This window comes from Canis lupus, chromosome X, assembly GCF_003254725.2.
Source record: "Canis lupus dingo isolate Sandy chromosome X, ASM325472v2, whole genome shotgun sequence".
NCBI lineage: Eukaryota > Metazoa > Chordata > Mammalia > Carnivora > Canidae > Canis > Canis lupus.
In genome coordinates this window covers 110,874,540-110,896,497 of record NC_064281.1, presented here as the reverse complement: position 1 = coordinate 110,896,497, position 21,958 = coordinate 110,874,540, and the positions used below count along the sequence as shown (strand labels likewise).

General features: G+C 42.1%; 1 non-coding gene across 1 annotated transcript; it reads left to right on the top strand.

Annotated features, from left to right (window-relative positions):
- The first annotated feature begins 18,889 nt into the window (after positions 1–18,889).
- On the top strand, positions 18,890–18,962 carry TRNAK-CUU (transfer RNA lysine (anticodon CUU)). The gene has a single exon. It is a non-coding gene; the product is annotated as a tRNA-Lys (tRNA).
- Positions 18,963–21,958: the final 2,996 nt, after the last annotated feature.

Sequence of the window (21,958 nt, the reverse complement as noted above, 5' to 3'; positions counted from 1 at the left end):
CAGAATTGCAGGCCCTGCCCAGATCCACTGAGTCAGAATCTGCATTTGAACAAGACCCCACCCCTGCCCTGGGGGGGTTCCTATGCACATCAAAGTTTGAGAAGCAGTGCACTTAAAGAGGGGTCAGCAGACTTTTTCTGTTAAGGGCCAGACACTAAACAGGCTTTTCAGGTCACATTCAGTTTCTGTTACCGCTGCTGCTTCCTCTTTATTCTCTCCTGCTTCTCCTTTTCCTTTCCCTCCCCGTCTTCCTCCTTGTATACAAGCCTTTAAAAACTGGTAAAATTGAGTCCATCGGCCTTGGTACCCCCCCCACCTCATATTTGAACGCGCATGTGTGTGCACGCGCGCGCGCGCACACACACACAAACACACACACATGTGGGGCTGAGCTCAGGAAGGCTGGTGTCAGGAACAGAAAGTATAGCTTGCAGACTCTAAATCCCCAGAGGTAAGTGTGAGCTTACACAAGTGTCTTAACGTCTCTACACCACACTTCCCCTGTGTGTAAAATGGGACTACTGGTAGTACCTGCCCCACGGGGCTGTTGAGAGAAATAAATAAGATAATATATGCTAAAGCACTTTAAAAACGGTAAGACTGTTATCCTGATAACATCTGTCTCATTAAAAATGAGAGAAGAGCTGGCTGTCCTGGAGTGTGGTGTGTTGGACTACAGCTGTCTTCTACCCAAATTACCAACCCTCAGTGTGTCCTCCCCACAGAAGAGGAGATGGCTTGGTCAGTCTGAAACTCCAAAAAACAAATACAAAACAAATCTGAAGCTCGTTTTGAATCATCAGCCCACAAAATCTCCAGCTACACTTTTGCTTTTGTAGCATCCTTTTCTCTTCTGGCAAATTCCAAGTTCTTTTACACTAGTATTCCACTTGGACTCACCTACATCCAACTAATTCAACTTGGGCCTCAAATTCTCATGATCCTGTAGACCACAGAATGTTCTGTGTCATTTTTTAAGGCTCACCATGTACTTTTCACTTGTGCTAAATGCTTTATTATACGTTAAAGTATTATCCTCATAACCACACTTCTAAAATTTTACAGATGAGGAAACACATCCAAAGAAGTAACTCTCTCAAGGTCACAGAGCTGTGGCACAGCTGAGATTCAAACCCTGCAGTCTGATTCCAAAGCCCATGCTCTTAACTGCCAAAGCATATAACAAAAGAAGACAAATTTTAGGACACAAAGTACTAAAAATATGGGAGTGGAGTTGAGAGCAATCTTTTTCAATGTCGTGATACCCTCTGTGCAGACTACAAGTGGTCCGAAGAGGTGCCTAGTATTTCTGAGAAACAATGTGCAGAGGCAACAAAAGGCAGGATGTATTTCTAAAAAGGCAAAGACGTACATAGAAGGCATCTCACCTTTCTGCACATGTGGCACAAACTTTTCAAGCCCCTAATGATGGATTCGCTTTGTACCGTATCCACTTCCCCTAGACGAGGGCACCCATATCTTGTTACCCAAAAGCAGAGAAGCAGCATGGGCCACTATGGAGAATAGTCAGTGCACACAAGGCCCTTTGAGCCACATCACCCTCTTTCTGTGGTTGGTCAAGGTTACTATTTGCCTTTTTGACATACTATCAATTATGCTGCCGACAGAGATACTGGACCTTTAGTTTTCTTATAAAATAAGAAACTGAGTTTAATTAAACCATCAGTAACTTAGACCTAATTATTTCAGACAGTATTTAATTAATGTTTCATAGGTACCTAATGTAATTAAGGTTCCTTTAATAAGACCTTCTGTGACATTAAAATATATGACCTTTATCTTCCTTATCTACCACATTCTGACAACTCAGATTTGTCATTTTCACTAAAAGGTATAGTTTGATTAAATAGAACAGACCATAAAATTAATCTGGCAAATTATACTTGTTTGTTTCTTTTTTCCTCCTCCCCCCAAACCCTAATAAGTTAAGTCTTTTAATTAGCAGCACAGATACAAGTGTTCATGCTACCATTTTACTTTTAATTTGCCAAAGTGTTTCTTTTGTACATGAATTTTTGTGACCAAAGCAGATAACAACTATCCTTTATTAATCATGGTGAAGGGTCCAATCTTTAAGATATGAAAAATAATGAGCTGTTCTTTACTTTAACAATGACTAGTGATTGTTTTAAGATGTCTTGCCGTTAATAAAAGGGTTTAATTCCTGGTACTAATAAGCCATTCTAAGAGTGAAAATCCCTATTGGCATTGCAAACAAACAGAAACTGTGTCCTCACATTTAAGGTGATTCAAGGGTGCTCGTGACCTTCTCTCTCAAAATGCAAAAGATTTTCATGACCCTACGACCAAAATTCAAAAGGTCCCAGTGACCTTCTCCCCAAAAGCTGCAAATGTACAAGACCTAACTGGGAGAGGGGAAGTCAGTCTCATATTGGCTAAGCGTGTAATTTCCTAAGAAATTACCTTGTTCAATGAAAGTGGGGAAAGGTAGGCGAAGAGAAATGTAATTCAAGTGGAAATCCGGATATTCTTGTCCCATTTTCAAGACTCACTAAGACTGGATTTCTTTCTATCTTAGCAACAAAGATAACAGACTGTTGCCTCTTCTGAAACACAAGATCTGCCTCTATCTTCAAGGAAAAGAGCCAAAGCTAGGAAAAGGTTCTTCCCTGAGGCACTGGCTACCTGGATGCAAAGCAGTGGACATAAAGGAGGGAGTAGGGGTAAAGGGTGAGAATCCACAGAGGCTCACAGGGAGTCTGGGATACACCTTTTCTAAGTCTGCTCAGTGAGAATTCTGAACATATAGGATGAAGGCTATCACTGGTCTGGACCACTGCTATCCAACAGAACTTTCTGCAATGATGGAAACATTCTATATCTGAACTGATCAATATGATAACCACATGACTGTGGAACACTTGGAATGTGGCTAGTACAACCAACGAACTGATTTTTCAATTTTATTTAATTTGAAGTAATCAAAATTGAAACTGAAATAGCCACATGTGGGATCCCTGGGTGGCGCAGCAGTTTAGCGCCTGCCTTTGGCCAAGGGCGCGATCCTGGAGACCTGGGATCGAGTCCCACGTCGGGCTCCGGTGCATGGAGCCTGCTTCTCCCTCTGCCTATGTCTCTGCCTCTCTCTCTCTGTGTGTGTGACTATCATAAATAAATAAAAATTTTTTAAAAATGAAATAGCCACATGCGACTAGTAGCTATCTTACTGGACAGGGCAGCTCAAGACAGTCTTCCTTCCCAGCACGTCACTCACAGGAGAGAAAACTCAGAGCAGATAGCCATCCTAGTGGGCAGCCTCCTTTGCTGGGCATTGTAATATCTGGGGGCCCGTCCACAAACCCCCAGTTACTCCTCTGAGTATGAGGCCAGACTCCAGTGCCTCACTTGGACACTGCTTCCAGTTCATACTAATTATTTCCTTCTACAGCAGCTCTGGGATAATTTCCCTATGGAATCATTTGACCACATGCTGCCACTGCCATTTCTCATTGGCCCAACAACTGACAAAACTACTATGCCATGCAAGGTAGAAAGGGAAAAACAGAAACAGGAACTCACGTAGGCCATTTTCCTGCGGGAAAAATACATAAGAGGAGAAAGGTTGGCATTTTGGAACACAGGGCCAAGATTCTAGAGCTTTTACTGCTGTGTTAGGTGGCTTTGAGGTTGGACCAACCTAAACTATAATTCAAATGCCTCCATTTCTAGCTGTGTGATCCCAAACAAGTCATTTGACTGAGCTGTCCTAGCCTCCTCTGCAAAAGAAGGGAATCGCAGCAGTGTTGCAGAGTGGCTGCAAAGATTCAAGAAGGTAATGTAGAAGTAAATGCTTTAGAAACCCCTAAAGCATTACATCAACTACATATCGTTATTCCATCGTGAACCAGTTTAATACTATGCCCAGTATCACATGTGAAAACAGTTCCTTTTGCCTTTTTCCCAGATACCAGATTGAACCCTAAAATGGTGAGTTGAGCACTGGGGAATCTTGGCTCTGATGCGACCGCTGGGCTCACAGGTGCCTCAGGAGGGCCCTCTGGGCTTTGACTTCACAGTCAGACTAGTCTAGGAATCAGGGAGCAATAGGCTACTCAGGAACTCCACTTGCTTAAGTAGTGGAGAAAAACCAGAGTAAATCCCAAAGGAAAAAACATATATGTCTATATACATACATACACTTTCATATTTATATAAATTATATTTATAGATTTATGTAAAAAATATAATAAACGTTAAGTATATATAACATTAAAATAAATATAATGAAGAATACTTACAAATGCATAATTTTATTAACCACTTATTGAGTGAATGGTATTCCAAATAGAGTCAGTAACTGAGATCAAGATTTTTACATATTAATGCTCAGCTCAAATTTCAATAACTGACAGCAGTTCAAAGAGTGGCTGGAGGGCACGTGGTAGTTTGTTGAGTACTGGGGACATCCCACAGCCTGATGTGGGTGGTAGCTGCATGGGTGTATAAATATTTAAAAATCAGTTCTTCTCCGGGCACCAGGCTGGCTCAGCTGGTAGAGCATGCAACTTGATCTTGGGGTTGTGAGTTCGAACCCCACATTGGATTCAGAGATTACTTAAAAATAAAATCTTTAAATATAAATAAATATCAGTCTTTCTCTACACTTAAGATTTAGGCACCTTGGGCAGCCCCGGTGGCTCAGCGGTTTAGTGCTGCCTTCACCCCAGGGTGTGATCCTGGAGACCCAGGATTGAGTCCCCGGTCAGGCTCTCCGCATAGAATGGAGCCTGCTTCTCCCTCTGCCTCTCTCTCTGTCTCTCTCATGAATAAATAAATGAAACATTTAAAAAAATTTTAAAAGAAAGATTTAAGCACCTTACTGAATGTAAATTACACCTTAATAATTTTTTTAAAAAATTCAATTAATGAATTTTAAAAAGGATGAGCAACATATATGTGAAGTAGCATAAATGTCCATCTAAAGAAAGTGACTGGCCCAAGGCCACACACCTGGCTATCAAAAGGTAAGAGACAGCATTGGAATTCCAGTCTCTGGATTCCCAATGCAGTCTGCATTCCAATTTTCCAGGATGCTTCATGCACTGCCTGAGGGAGGATGCTTTAGGTTAGGACAGCAAAGAGCAAAATGATGCTCTCATTTTCAACAACCAACTTTTTTACAAATCACTATCAGGAGCAATTCTTAGAAGTCAGTGCTCACTTACCCAGAAGTGCAATGGGGGCCCCACACTATAAACACTACTTGCCTTCTCTCAGTTTCTCCCTCCTGAGTGTGTCCCTAAAATTCCCTGATAGCAATCATCTCACCCACATCTGCACCAGCTTCTCAGGACCACACTGAGGTCAAGCAGCATATCTCTCTGGGTGACAGCTATGAGGGGAGGGAGATGGGGTCTCCTAGGCTTTAGCTCATTCAAACCCCTGATGATTGTGGCACTAGGGTACAGACATTAAAGACAAAAACCACAGCTTTAAGAAATGAATCATAAAATTTCCTTCGACTCACTTCCCAGCTCAAAAAATAGCTGAAGCCAAGATGTTTTAAACTCTCTAGGTTATCCTCAGAAGGTGGAATCACATAGTGAAAACCAGAAAGTTTAGAAAAGGAACAAGAAATGTAAAAACATAACAGAGGAGGAAATCTGGTAGTGACTGATGAGTTTTATAATGGCTGATTGAATTTCCATGAGAAATTGTGTTGACGAGGATGATTAATTTACCAAAATAGTTGCAGGATGAGGCTTATGTGTAATAAGCCTGATAATGCCCAGATATGAAATATAAAGAAAATATTACCAACATAGAGAACAACTACATTTAGACTTGTTAAGTGACCCTTTTCCCATTAATTCCTGAAATCAGATAATACATTTGCCCTCTTGGTGGATTATTTTGACAGTTATTTTGCTTACATCTTCCTTTAAAAGTTTCTCCCATTTTAAGAGGGTGAGGGCAGGGCAATGATGGAAGACTGGCCATCTTAGCATAAAAATAAGAAAAATCTGGATGTGAAAAATAAACTTAGGTGTTCAAATAAAAAAAAACCCATTGCTCATGGCTGCAATGGAATATTTCATTACAAACACAAATCGGGCATCGCTTTAATCAAATTGAATTTAGATTATAGACTTTCACGTAAAACCTAATTTACTTTGAATTCCCCGGTCACGACTTGTATGCGCCTTACAGGACAAGGTTAAAGAGATTACATCTGGGTTCATGTCAGCAGCATCTGCTGGTTAGTCCTCTGCATGCTGATTTAATGAGAGGTTATGCACAGTCTGTCAGAAGGACTTCCATTCCAGGCAGGTGCTTGAGAGAAATCTTCATTTCCATTGCGACCACTGATGGGGCTTTCAGAATCAGGAAACCCAATGCATCACTATCCTCTGATGTGTAAAATAGTCTGATATTTGTCACCACTTAGCTATACTTACAAGCAGAAATTACAGCTAGACCGTCTTTCTTTTTTTTTTTTTGCAGTTCAAAAAGGGAAAAATATTGTTATTCTGAAGTGTAGCCTTTTAGAAAATTGACTTATGCATATTTTGCCTAAAACAACCCGAGATGCCTCAGTCATCTTGAAGAGGTGTATTTTCAAGTGACACAATGCTATACATAATTGTGTAAATAATATGCATATTATAGAAGGAAAATGCATTAAAGACTGCTTATCCTTAATGAACAGAGGAGAGAAACACAGAAATCGCTCATCTTGAAAATTCTAATACAAATTTTTAAATAATTTAAATTCATTAAAACATTTTCTATTTCAATTCACAAGTTCTTCAGAGAAGAGCTTAAAGATGTTCCTGTAATTATTGTAACAGGAAGGGGTTTGAGCCATTAAAATAATCTTTGGCAATTCAGTGTGATTCTCCTTATTTACGCAGCACTCTTCTGAGTGTGCCCAAGTCCCCTTTTGCCTTCGCTGAAATGGTCACTTCTAAGCGCTGTGTCACAAAGAGGTTCAAATTCCAAAATCAATCAAGTCATTTTGCCAAAGAAGGATTTACAATCGAGTAATCTGTAATCATATAGATGTCTTATGATAATTATCTTCTTCTCGAGCATATATTTGTGACCAGGAGTGTTGTAAGGGGGGGGAGGGGTGGATATGGCTCGTGGCATTTCATTAGGATGAGACTGAGAAATCCCAAGCATTTTATTTTTATATCAAATCCCATTTTTGTGTATGCCCTACTCACATACCACTGTGCAAACCTAACAACTGGACATAGCTCTTGACAAATCACAGTTTAAATATTCATTTTGAGTATGCATAAAAATTATAATAAGAAGATGGGCAATTTTCTCAACAGGCCTATCATAATCATGAGAACTGATTATTCGTGGTAGGGGATACAGGATGAACAGGTGTTTGGGCTCAAGGGAATACATTAATTTCTCCAGTTTCAACAACTGGGATCTCGACTGAAGATGACAGAAGTTTTTCCATTGCGTGTATATTTGGGGGACGCAGGCAGGAACACACTGGGGTAAACCGGGGTTGCTCTGAAGCAACTACATACATGGGTTTGCATCTGCTTCAGAATGTGTTAACCTTTGCTTATTTTTTACTCAGTGATCAGTGAGTGGTAAATCTCTAGTCAAGCTCTACGAGGATGATCACCAGACTGCAAGAGCCAAAGTAAAGGCTCTAACCCTCCCTCCTGGCAGCTGACATAAGCCCGCGACCGCTTGAGAGAAATCTGAAAGAAAATGGCCTCAGCCACAAGGAATGTGAAGGATTAGGATGTTTAATGACTTAGAAGTTGAGTGATATTGACAATTCTCCCAGTGTTTAATCAAACATTTAAGACAAGTTGAAGAGTCAGAGAGTAGTTTCAGGACAATAAAAGCAAACAAACTGCCTTGTCCAGACAAGTCAATTTCTGCTAAAGTGACAGCATTTCTGAAAAAAAAGTTTCCCTGTTTCTCCAACCCCACAGCCACAGCAGTTGAGTAGATTCAGTGGCCCATCTGACAAACAGCCATGTGCTCAAATGCACATCGGTCCAAGCTGGTCTCTTGCCCAGTTTTGATAATAAATGAAATAAGCCTGAGTGCCAATAATAAAGATATATTCTCATCTTCTGGTTCTGGTGTGCACTAACTATGAAGGCAGGCTTATTTAGATTTCTATAGTGTCTCCTTTGTGATTCCCCGTAGACATCCTTGGATGCTCACAGGATAAGCACAGTTAATAAAATTCGATTGTGTAATATGTCATGAAAACAAGAGTGAATGATTTTTCCTGTATCAAGCAAGCACTTCTTTCGGTAGAAGCCTCATCTCTTTAGTAATCCTACAGATCCATTGCTAGTAGAAATTCTGCCCATTAGGGAAACCACGGGACACAAAACTAGAAACATTTTTTTTTCAAAGAGGGCTTCCTCAAAGGTCTTCGTGGCGAGTGGGGCAGGTAAAACCCGGGGTGAGCAAACTAGAATTTGCATGTCAATAGATGGGTTTAACATACATTAACACATTGGTGGAGAACGAACCATTGTTTATGTGTTAATGAAGACATTTTCCTAATGATAGGTATGCATTTTTGCATATCTCTCACATCTAAAGTTTGCAGAAAATTTGACTGGGGGGTGGGGAATAAAACAGTCATTTCCCTGGATAAATCAAAAGTTATCATCAAGGTGGCCAAAGCAGAATAAATAAAGCAGCACATTAATAACTAGAGATCACTAGATTAATGCTGCATATTAATAACTAAAATGTCACTCTAAATCCATCAGAATTAGAAAAAAACTATTTTCTTCTCCTGTGGCATGAAATCATGGCTGCAAATGTTGAAGAGATTTGCCCTTCTCAGCACAAGGCTGTAGATTCAAACATGAGCTTATTAGCAAGTTAGACAGGTGAAGACACCATCACATCCAGTGTTGGCTTCCTGGCAAGGTATGGAGTTGGGGGAGATGGGGATGAGGGGTGGGTAAATAAACTCTTAAGTGAAAGTATCTCAGAACCTTGAGCTTTTACTCCAGAAACGCTAGTTTCTCCAAGGCCACGTTCAACCCTTTCTTAAAGTATCATCCTAAAAACCCTTTAAGACGTTCTTTCAAAGACAAGCTGCCCCTTCTCAGTTCAGGCCTAGTAATTAATAGAGAAGTAATTCCAGGAAGTGAGAAATACTTCCCCTCAAAAGTCAACCAGAAGGCTTGGAAGTAGAATCTCTGAATGCCTTGGCCCATGTTCTCCTCTCTCCTCATGACATACTTCTCCATTCCCCTTTCACTCAGCTCTTCAGGTACAGATCATCTCCCAGGCACTGTGCTGGGAAATGGGTGGCACTCTGTGGTCAAGATTTTCCTCTACGTCTCCGCTTGAAACCCACCCCCCTTAAATTTCTTCCCTTCCTTCCTCAAATCTGAATAAACATCTGTTCACTGCCGTACTCTAAGGCACTGAGAACACAGACAGGCCATGCCCTCAAGAGGCTCACATTCCCTTGTGGGAGTGGGAATATAAATATGTAACAGGCAATGGCATCACACTGTGGTCAGGGCTCTCACTGAGGTCAACACAAAATGCTTTAACTGTCACCAAAAAAAAAGGGGGGGAGCCACTAACATCACTCCAGGAACAAGGAACTCAGCACAACTTTTCTCAGGGTAACATACTGCTTTAAGGTAGCTAAAATGTTCTCTCTCTCAAAGTTTAAAGGCCTCTGAATTATATATACTGGTGAAAAGGGGGGGGGGATTCACTCAGTGAGGTGGGGGGGCAAGTAGAAAATGGTGTGAAACAGGTAGAAAGGCACTCACCCACCTACTTCCAAACTCCTTGTAAGTGTCAACATGATGGCTGGGGCTTACCAAGGAAACTGACTTTTGCCAAACAAGAAGACAGGGTGTCTGTCTCTTTTGTTTATACTGTTTGTATAGTGCTTAACACAGTATTTCTTACTTTAAAATGGTATCCAAACAATTGTTGTTTTGCAGTGGAATCCCTTTGCCTCCCACCCAAACAAAAGCTTCTACAGAATCCTGAGAATAAAAGAACCAAGCAGAGCTGTTCCTGCTGAAGACCTGGAGCAAAGGCATTCCCTGGGGCCACTCCAAAGTTATCTGCAGGCTCTACAGACTGCACGTCTGTCCCCTGCCGTCTCCCCCACTAGACTGTGAGACCCACAAAAACAGCAACTGTATCTTTTGTACATTCCTATTTCCAGAAACTACCACGCTGCCTGGTGAATGATGTGAACTGAACTGAAAAGGAATGCAAGGGAAGGAGAAATAAATGATGTGTGCCAGAGAGATGCAAGATGTGTCAATGGAGACAAGAGGGGTAAGTGACTCATAGTTGGATGTGGTAACCAAAGGAATAAAACCGTTGGCATACAAAATGAATAACGTTTGTCCCAAGTAACTTGAAACACTGTGCAGAGAAAAGCAAGCAATTAGGAAAATCTATAATTAAAGCAACGTGACATACAGGTTATATACAGAACCCACCAAGCATAGAACCATGCCAGGGGATCCGGGATGGTTGCCTGGATGGAGGAGTTAAAGCTGGAACTAAAACAGAAAGGTCTGGTCACATAACTTAGAAGGAAGAAGGGAAAGGCAGGCTGGGTATCAAATCAAGAAGACCCTCACATGCCATGTTCAAGAGTCTCACTTTATTCTACAGTAGGTAGATAGCCCCTGAGTAATTCAAAACAGGTAAATAAGAGGGCTAAATTGGATATTAGAAAGAAGTAGAATTAAGAAGCTCTTTTTAATAAACCAGTAAAGAGGTGGTAAAAGCAGTGGCTTTGGGTACAGAAAGGAGACCGTGGATTTAAGAGCTATAAATTGAAAGAGCAGAACTGGCCGGGTTTAATAGCCTACTCTCTGGTTATTTTTGGTTTCTCCAGCCGAAAGCAAAGCGTCATTTCTAGCTGGATCTCCACAACGGCAACAACCAGACACTTTGTGTGTTGTAGCACCTGAAGGGAAGGAGGGAAGGAGGAAGGGAGGGAGGCCTGGGGAATGGAGGATGGGAGGAATGGAGAGGCAACTGGGTCCTTCTCCTAACTGAACCCAGGTCAGTGTGGCCTGGAAGCATGAGCAGGACTTCTCATCTGCCCATCTTCCCAATTCTACATTTTCCAAGTCCCTCATCCTCATCTCCTCTTAGCTGATTAGCTACTTGCTATGCAATCTAGAGGCTGAGGCTTTTCTTTCTTAGGGCTTCCAACTTGGACATGATGCTATACTTGTTATTAACTTAGTAGTTATAATGGAAAAAAGCTAAAAGGTTCAACCATTCATTTAATTTCCTTAATACTGCTCCTCTCTAATGAAGGGGCACATGACTTCACCTCACAAAACTGAGGGTTTCTGGGACGCCTGGGTGGTTCAGTGGTTGAGCATCAGCCTTCAATTCAGGGTGTGATCCCGGGATCCTGGGATCGAGTCCCGCATTGGGCTCCCCATGGGGAGCCTGCTTCTCCCTCTGCCTGTGTCTCTGCCCTTCTCTGTGTGTCTGTCATGAATAAATAAAATCTTTACAAAAAAACAAAGATTTAAAACAAAACAAAAAAACAGCCATATCTTGAATCCACTGGAGACTTCTGATAAAGCAATGGCACCAAAGGCAATGGAAGGAGGACATTGCCAGAACTTGGTAAACAGCTTACCCTACCAATTTGAAAGACATTAATAGTCCCCATCAAAGCCATTTTCTTCCACTTTTGCTTTTCACAAAGAAGGGTTTCCTTTATGAGACTTGCTGCCTACATTCTAAGTGTTGCTCATCTGAGAATATATGCCTACATTATTGAGTTATTATAGGAATTAAATGATATTCTATGTAAATAATGCTTAAAACACAGTAGACATGCCACAATAATAGCTATCATTATTATTATCATCAGCATTTATTAATTTAGTCAAGCAAGCATCCAATAAACATTGACTGACTTTTTCAAAGATTTTATTTATTTATTTATTTATTTATTTATTTGAGAGAGAGCCTACACAAGAAGGGCGGGGAGGTGGCTAGGTTGAGGGGGAAGCAGGCTCCCTGCTGAGCAGGGAGCCCCATGTGGGGCTTAATCCCAGGGTCCTGGGATCATGACCTGAACTGAAGGCAGATGCTTAACTGACTGAGTGACCCAGGCACTCTCTTTTTTTTTAAAAATTTTATTTATGATTGATTGATTTTTTAAGTTTTTTAATTCCAGTATAGTTGACACACATTGTTGTATTAGTTTCAAGTGTGCAATATAGTAATTCAACATTTCTATATGTTACTCAAGGCTCACCATAAGTGTGCTCTTTAATACTCATTGCCTAGTCCACCCATTCCCCCCATCCACCAGAATGACTGAATGAAATAAGTTTCTTAAAGTGAGAGGATCCTACAAAAAGATGCAGACAATTTTGGCAGTTTTAAACTTGCCTAAAGGTATAAATCTTGAACATTTGTTTAGGCCTTTACCATTTACAAAGTCCTTTTACATAACTTTTTTTTTCCATTTAAATTGTAAACTGCTCTCCACACCCAGCACACCCAACCCCCTTCACCCTGCCTTATTTTTTTCCATAGCATTTATCAACTTCTCTTATACTACACATTTAACTTTCTCATATTTCACTATTTATTGCCTCTCCCCCACCACGTACACACCAATAGAATGTAAGCTCGCAAAGAGCAGACTTGTTTTGCTCCCTGATGTATTCTAAGTGCCTAGAAGAGTGTCTTGTATACAGCAATAACACAGAGTGACTGAAGGATGGAAGGAAGGAAGGAAGGAAGGAAGGAAGGAAGGAAGGAAGGAAGGCTGGCTCTACAGCTAATTGGTTAGTGGGACCACACAATTAGGTTCAAAGATCACTTACTCTGGGGAAAAATGTTAAAGCTGGGTTGATTGTGGGGGAGTACAAAATAAAAAAACTAAGGAGGCAAGGGGGTCTGGGGGGGGGGGAGTGAAAGTGGGAGGTAACTCCTCCCTGCACTGGCCCGAGGCTAAATGGGCTGAAATGCCTGCAGGAATCTCTGCTTTGGAATGTAGCTTCATTGAAACATAAAAAAAAACAAAAACAAAAAAAACCACAATTCTTCATTTACAGATAGTTTTTTTAGAATTAACAAAAAGATCTCCATTACATCACTTGATTAACACAACCATCTGAGAAGGCAATGTTCATCCTCCTTTCACAGATGAGCACACAGAAGCTCACAGAAGGGAAGTAACTTGACCCAGGTACACTGGGCCCAACACCACACCAGTGCTCAAACTCCAGTCTCTGGCTTTTGGGGGCAGTGCCTCACAGCTTCTTCACGTTGCCTCTGTTGTGCATTCATACTTACCAAGGCATTTCATTTTTTATTAATATGTAAAAAAAATGAAAAAAGCCCAAATTTCTCCATTACAATGAATAACTGATTTTGTTTTTTTGTTTTTGTTTTTTTTTTTAATTTTTATTTATTTATGATAGTCACAGAGAGAGAGAGAGGCAGAGACACAGGCAGAGGGAGAAGCAGGCTCCATGCACCGGGAGCCCGACGTGGGATTCGATCCCGGGTCTCCAGGATCGCGCCCTGGGCCAAAGGCAGGCGCCAAACCGCTGCGCCATCCAGGGATCCCTGAATAACTGATTTTGAACCTCACCACAATGATTGTTCTCCTGTATTGTTGACAGGTTGTATGCAAATCCTATCTAAGGCTGGCAGGCTGGGAACAGCTTTCCTAGAGCCCTAATGCACAGAGCATAAAGCCAAACTCCTCAGTTTGGCTTTCCAGGTCCTCCACAATTTAGCCCCAACTTTCACCTCCCAGCATGGTGCCTTCTAGCTCTTAGCCACACTGGTCTTACTGTTTCCCAAATATACCTTCCACTATCCCAACCAGGGGCCTTTGTACTAGCTGCTTCTTCATCAGGGATACTTGACATCTGTGCCTTTCAAAGCATGGCTCACAAGTCAGAACCCACCCTCTCCAAGAATCCTTTCTAAAACATCCCAGACAAAATGGCTTGCTCCCTCTAGTCCTACAGCACCTGATACCTTTGCAAATGCCCTCAGGAGAGGCTGGCTTTTGTTTGTTACTCTTCTAACAGACTGAGCTCCCGGAGAGCAGCATCTGTCTCCCCTACACTTTCCAAGGCAGAGAATAACTGATTTTTAAAAATGAACATTTGACAAAACTAGTATCAGCTTAGCTGCTTGACTTAATAGAACTGTAAATGGCTGGGAAATCAATTATTTCCTTCCTACCATAATAAAAGTTTATGATGTTAGATAATACTTCTTATCTCTGCCTGAACCTTGTGTATACCTCCTTAAAAGTAAGGAGTAACTTACTAAAATAAGGACAAAAGACAACCACAAAGTCTGTTAAAATGGGATCTGCTTTCTCATTTACAGAGTTCTTCCTGGAGGCCACCCACTATAACTGCCTCTTTTCAGAGAATACCATTACATATTTTAAAAACTTAATTGAAATCCCAAAACCAAATAGAAATTATGTTAGGTGAGAGATAGTAAAGCTGTAATGAAATAGACTGAAGGAGAACCCAGGTTGTATAGGCTGAGGGTCACTAAGAGAAAGGAGAGAACCAAAGATCACAATGAACCAACGAATGAGCAAACGAACAAACAAAACAAATAGATCACTTGCATTTTACAGTTGGAGAAACTGAGACCCAGGGTCAGGAAGTGATTTCCCCTAAGGTCATGCTTGAGCTAATAAGAAACAATTTAACAACCAAAATGATCGGGACACCTGGGTGGCTCAGCGGTTGGGCTTGGGCGTCTGCCTTTGGCTCCAGGCATGGTCCCAGGGTCCCCGGGTTCCGGGATCCCGGATCGGGTCCCACCTTGGGGTCCCTGCATGGAGCCTGCGTCTCCCTCTACCTGTGTCTCTGCCTCTCTTTCTGGGTCTCTCATGAACAAATAAAATCTTTAAAAAACCAAGAACAACCAAAATGATCTACTGAGTACATACCAGGAGTTTTCACACGCATCATCATAACTAATACCACTCACTCAGGGAGTTAAATTCAACAGCCAGAAGGAGCTTTCCAATCCACAAATCTAACCATGTCACTCCCCTGCTAAAAACTTCAGAGAGATTTAGCGACTTTGGGAAAGGCTTGAAGAAGTCTATCTTCTGGAGTGGCAAATATTAAACGAGTCAAAATTAGCAAAGACAATCATTCGAAGAATCTGATGATTGATCAAAGGCTTATAACAAACTGAGAAGCATTCGTTCAACGTGATCCTCTACCTTGGGAGGCCACAGCAGTCAAGCTAAGGGATACCACACACACACACACACACACACACACACACACACACACACAACCCGAGAGCTCTACTTTACAGATTTGAAAACTGAGACTCAGGGCAGCCCGGGTAGCGTCGCCTTCAGCCCAGGGTGTGATCCTGGAGACCCGGTATCGAGTCCCACGTCGGGCTCCCTGCATGGAGCCTGCTTCTCCCTCTGCCTGTGTCTCTGCCTCTCTCTCTGTATCTCTCATGAATAAATAAATAAAATCTTTAAAAAAAAAAAGAAAACTGAGACTCATACAATTTAAATGACATATTAAGTAAAACTTGAACTCAGAATATTTTCCCTCCAATTTAATTAGGGCCTGTTCTTGACTCTCAGCACTAATGTGAAGTTCGAGGAGAGAAATACCTGAGTCTGTGGAGATTACTGCGGGCACTCTTCCTAGTTCTCATCTCCAGTTTTGACATTCCTGCTGTTATCAGCACAGAGTGAACACCTCTTCCCTATAGTCCCAAACATCCTTAGGGCTGCAAGTTTGAGGACTGGCTCAGGATGACAGCGCCAGGTTTAAGAAGTTCCAATGCACACTGGTATCCACTGTTCTAGGCATTCTGAGACCCAAAACATCAGTGCCACCAATTAATTATACCATGTAATTTCCACCACGCAAATGAGGAGCAAGGCGCTTCCTCAGTGCAAACAGCTGCTTAGGTGCACGGCTTGGTGAATCGAGAATGCTTTTTTTTTTTTTTTTAAAGGATGGTAGAGTGAGAGCATGGTTTTATTTATTTTTTTATTTATTCATGAGAAACAGAGAGAGAGAGAGAGAGAGAGAGAGAGAGAGGCAGAGACACAGACAGAGGGAGAAGCAGGCTCCAGGCAGGGAGCCTGACATGGGACTCGATCCCAGGTCTCCAGGAGCACGACTAGGGCCGAAGGCAGGTGCTAAACTGCTGAGCCACCCAGGGATCCCCTCACGAATGCTTTTGTAACAAAGGGAAGGATCCTCTTTCTCCCCACAGATGCAGGCCGTGCTGAGGCATATAGTTCAGCAAAGGGAACATGGGACATACAGCCATATGAGCCCCTTGTCCCCTTCCCCCCCACCTCCATGGATAAAATCAGTAGAGTGGCCACGGCACCCAATGCATACAGGTAGGGGAGTTAAGGTTAGCAGGAAGCCTGTGGCCAATCAGCATTACATTCCTGAATATGCCTTCATGTCTCATGCTTTCCTAGCCCCACAAGCCATGCCAGACCTGCTTCCTGGATGACCAGCTACTTCTTACTGAGCTGAGAGTTCCTTGTGGGCAGGATCCAAATGTTATTTGGCTCTATGAAAACCCATTTCAGTGTCTACCATGGACGGTCCTAATCACTTCTAGCCGTCACACACTGATTGAGCCCCTCCCATGCACCCAGCTCTGGGCTGGTGCTGAAGAAACCAGAAAGGAAGAAGGTCCCTGCCCTCAGGGAATTCACAGTGATGAGGTAAGATGGACAGATAAACAGAAGGCAATTAAACTGTATGGAGCTCTGAGAGAATAAACACATGGGTGGTCCGTCCAGGAGCATCATGGAAAGTCACCTAACCCAGCCTGGAGTATTGGGGCTGGGGAAGAATCTGGAAAGATGTTATGGAAAATGGGACTGGAGCTGAATCTTGAAGCCTGAGTAGCATCTGGTCATATAATGGAAGGAAGAGGGGTTGTTAGGGAAGGAGCTCCAAGTAGAGGAGGCAAATGTGTAAAGACAAAGGCAAAGAGCAAAACTTGAGGGATGCCTGGGTGGCTCAGGGGATGAGCGTCTGCCTTTGGCTAAGGCCGCGATCACGGGGTCCCGGGATCACGTCCCACACTGGGCTCCCATCAGGGAGCCTGCTTCTCCCTCTGCCTGTGTCTCTGCCCCTCTTTCTGCGTCTCTCATGAATAAATAAATAAAATCTTTTTTTTTTTTTTTAAAGAGCAGAACTTGATCAAGAACACTAAGGAAGCAATTCCTCACAGTGCATTAGAGGCAAGGTGAGGTAGGAGGAAAAAACAGTGAGGCTAAAGAGATAAGAAAGGGGCAGGCACGTGATCCCTGAATTCTTACTCTTCCTGAAATCCCCACAAAGCCCATGTAAGATGCAGAGTATGCAGCTGCCAATACCTGATTGCTCTGGGTCACCTTTCAATCCCCCTACTCTACAAACCTGTTTTAGGCAGCTCAGGCTGCCATAACAAAATACTATAGACTGGGTGGCTTAAATGACAGACACCTATTTCTCATGGTTCTGGAGACTGGGAAGTCCAAGATCAGGGTGCCAGCATGGTCGGGTTCTGGTGACAGCCCTCTTCCTGGTTGCAGACTGCTGACTTGTCATTGTATCTGCACTTGGGAGAGAGCAAGCTAGCTCTCTGGCCTCTTCTTATGAAGGCACTAATCCCATTCCCATGAGGGCTCCATCCTCATGAACTAATTACCTTCCAAAGGCCCTACCTCCAAATACCATCACAGTGGGGGTCAGGCTTCAACATATGAATTTGAGAGGAATAAAAACATTGCATATGTACTGCAACCCCCCGAGGCTTTCCTCCTGCCCCATCCCACAGCAGACTGGAATGCCTTTACTTGTAGATAAAGATCTGGAATCTAGCTTTCCTAGCTTGGTTCTACTTCTACAAGGTTTTGCTTGCTGCCAGAGGTGGTGGAGCTGATAACTTTCACTATTCCATCTAGGAGAATAGCCATTTCTGAAGAAAATCAAGGACTATTGTATATATAGACCACATCTTCTTTACCCATTCATCTGTTGAAGGACATCGTGGCTCCTTCCAGTTTGGCTATTGTGGACATTGCTACTATAAAATTTGGGATGCAGGTGTCCTGCCATTTCACTGCATCTGTATCTTTGGGATAAGTACCCAGTAGTGCAATTGCTGGGTTGTAGGGTAGCTCTATTTTTAAATTCTTGAGGAACCTCCACACTGTTTTCCAGAGTGGCTGTACCAATTTGCATTCCCACCAATAGTGCAAGAGGGTTTCCCCCTTCTCCACATCCTCTCCAAATTTGTTGTTTCCTGCCTTGTTAATTTTCCCCATTCTCACTGGGGTGAGGTGGTATCTCATTGTGGTTTTGATTTGTATTTCCCTGATGGCAAGTGATGTGGATATATACAATGGAATATTATTCAGCCATCAGAAAGGATGAATACCCACCATTTGCTTCGACGTGGATGGAATTGGAGGGTACTATGCTGAGTGAAGTAAGTCAATCAGAGGACAAACATTATATGGTTTCACTCATACGTGTAATATAAGAAATAGTGAAAGGGATTATAAGGGAAAGGAGGGGAACTGAGTGGGAAAATTAGAGGAAGACAAACCATGAGAGACTCCTAACTCTGGGCAACAAAGGGGTCCAAAAGGGGAGGTGGGTAGGGGGATGGGGTAACTGGGTGATGGGCGCTGAGGAGAGCACTTGATGGGATGAGCAAATACTATATATGGGTGTTAATACTATATATGGGCAAATCGAACTTAAATAAAAACAAGTGTAAAAAAAAAAGAAAATCAAGGACCACTTCAGTTTACAGAGTGTTAAAAATGGCATATGAGAACTTTTGGAATCTTCAAAATCTTACAAGGGAAAGGGCCAGAGATACCTGGCTGGCTTAGTTGGTAGAGCATGTGACTCTTGATCTCAGGGTCATGAGTTCAAGCCCCATGTTGGGCATGGAGACTACTTTAGAAAAAAGGAAGCATCTAATCCAAACCCCTCATTCCACTCTCGGAGGAAAAGTAAGATACAGAGAGAGGAAGGGGCTTTGTCCAAAATCACGCAACAAGGGAACCAGGCCCTCCTAGGTCAGTGCAGAGGAAAGAATCCCTCATTTGGAGAGAGATCAAATCTTCAAGTTTGTCACTGTGTGTGTCACCTTAGACAGCTGGTAGGATTAAACAGACACAATAACATCTATAAAGGTTGTGTACAGTGTCCGCCTATAGTAAGTTTCAATAAATGGTCACCATCATTACAATTTCCTGGGACCTTTGGCAAACCCATCTTTGCATGTGTATGACATAAGCCAAGAGATTTTTTTTTAAAGATTTTATTTATTTATTTATGAGAGACACACACACACAGAGGCAGAGACATAGGCAGAGGGAGAAGCAGGCTCCTTGCGGGGAGCCGGACGTGGGACTCGATCCCGGGACTCCAGGATCAGGCCCTGGGCTGAAGGCAGCGCCAAACCACTGAGCCACCCGGGCTGCCCCAAGCCAAGAGATTAACTTGAACACTGGGAAAAGTGAGATGTCACTGCTGGTGACATCAGTCATCAAACTGCTTTGCTATGACTTTCAATGTGAAGTCCACCTGTAGGGCTGATGAACAAAATATGAGATTCTTCTAACTTCTAAGAATGAAAGGAAATAAGCATTGCCATGAGAGATTAGTGTGCACTGTCTGAGAAGCTCATGCTAGCATATTGGTTTACCTATTTAATCCTGAATCTGACTCAGTGTCGATTTTAATGTTTCTAATTAGTGCATCTTGGGAACTGGCAATGTCTCTCTCCAGCCCTCCCCTGGGGAAACAACCTAGATGTAGGGTCCCTCCTCATTCTTTCTCTGCCATTTGTCACTGTTTATTAAGACATCTGGCCATCATTAGGGACTTTACTTAAATACAAGAGGAAATAATAACATGTTTCTCAATACAATAACAATAACACTGTATGCTGTGCAATCCAATACAATCGCTACCAAAGTATAAGCAAATTGTAGTTTGGTGAAAAGACAAATGGACATGGGTCAAGAGGAATCCTTTCCTTGCATGATTTTGCTAACAAGATCCACCATTTTGGACAAGTCCCTTGATCTTTCTAAGACTATTTCCTTGTCTTGTACATTTTAAATAAGTTTGCCCACATCTGTGCTGCATGGCTCACGAGGTTGCTATGATGATGATGAGAATCTAAGATTTACTGAGTCCCATGACTATGTACCAGACACTGAAATCAATATATATTTACATAATCTTGTTTATTTTCCACAATCACTTCAAGGGGTAAGTATCATCAATTCCTATTTTTATAGATGAAACTGAAGCTCAAAGAAGCTTAACTTCTATTAAGGGCCAGGGACAGGATTCAAACCCAGCTCTGGGCTCCTAACCATTCCTCTGTGCTGCACTTTTATCGCTACCTGTCAGAGCCCTACCTAGTCTCTCAGCTAGAATTTTACTAGGAATCAACCAAGTCTTATGCTAGATATTTCTTCAAATCCAACAGTACAGACTAACCGCAGAATTAGTCTTAATCTGAACTGAAGTCTCTAGTTTACTTACGTATTTTTTTAAAGATTCTATTTATTTATTCATGAGAGAGACAGAGACATAGGCAGAAGGAAAAGCAGGCTCCATGCAGGGAGCCCGCCCGATGTGGGACTTGATCCCGCACCCCGGGATCACAACCTGAGCGGAAGGCAGATGCTCAACTGCTGAGCCACCCAGGCGTCCCTCTAGTTTACTTATTTAAAAATGACTTTTGTAGGGGCACTTGGGTGTCTCAGTTAAGCATCTGCCTTCTGCTCAGGTCACAGTCCCAGGGTCCTGGGATAGAGCCCAGCACTGGGCTCCCTGCTCTGTGGGGAGTCTGCTTCTCCCTAACCCTCTGCCTCTGCCTTTGCCTCTGCCTCTCCCCTGGCTTTTGCGCGCAAGCTCTCTCTCTCTCACTCACTCACTCTCTCTCAAACAGATAAATAAAACCTCTAAAAAATAAAAATTAAATTAAATGGTTTTCGAATTCTCTAAGTCTTTTTAGAAGTCATTATGAGAAAGGATAAGACGTTAATCTCTGCAGGTGATAAGTACTACTATTCATTTTTTTTAATTTGGCTTGGACAATTGTGCCTATTTCTGAGACCTTGGAAAAAATATAAAAGCCATGAAATCTGAACAAGACTTCTCTCCTAATACAACACGACTCCTGATGCAATCTATAGAAAGAATACACGTTCCGTTGAACTTGCAAAGAAAAAAAAAATTAAAACATTTTAAGCAAAAATAAAAGATTTAAGATCCATATAACACTAATTGTATATTTTTAACAGCAAGTATGTCTCTATTATAAAGGATATTTTATGTTATCTCAGAATTAAAACACAAGAGGCCCCTCTGTCACAAACCAAAGCCCCCATCATCTCAGTGAGTGCTCTCTAGAGAGCCTTGACAGGAACAATCTCAAGTGACAGTGCCAAATGTGGGAGACCATGATGCAGAATTGGAACCATGGAGTAATTAGTTCATTTTTTTTCTTTCATTCAAAAAGGACTTTCTCAAGGACTATGATTCATTCCACAAACATCTGTGCAAAGCCATGTAAGGGGTAAGAAAAGTGGCATGGTTCCCTCTCCCTCCACACTAGAGGAATTTTCAATCCTGTTTCAGGAGAATAAGAAAGCCTAGCTGAAAAACAAGACAACTCTTAATTGCGCTTGCTCTGTGCTAAAACCAATGCCAGGTGCTTTCAACTGTATTATCTCATTGAATCTCCACCCAAACTCAGTGCAAAAGGTCTGACTACCCACCCCTTTAGAATGAGAAAACTGAGGTTCATGGAGATTAGTAAACTTGCCCACTATAGTTAATAACACTGTATAGCATATTTGAAAATTGCTAAGAGAGTAGATCTTAAAAGTCCTCATCACAAGAAAAAAGATGTGTAACTA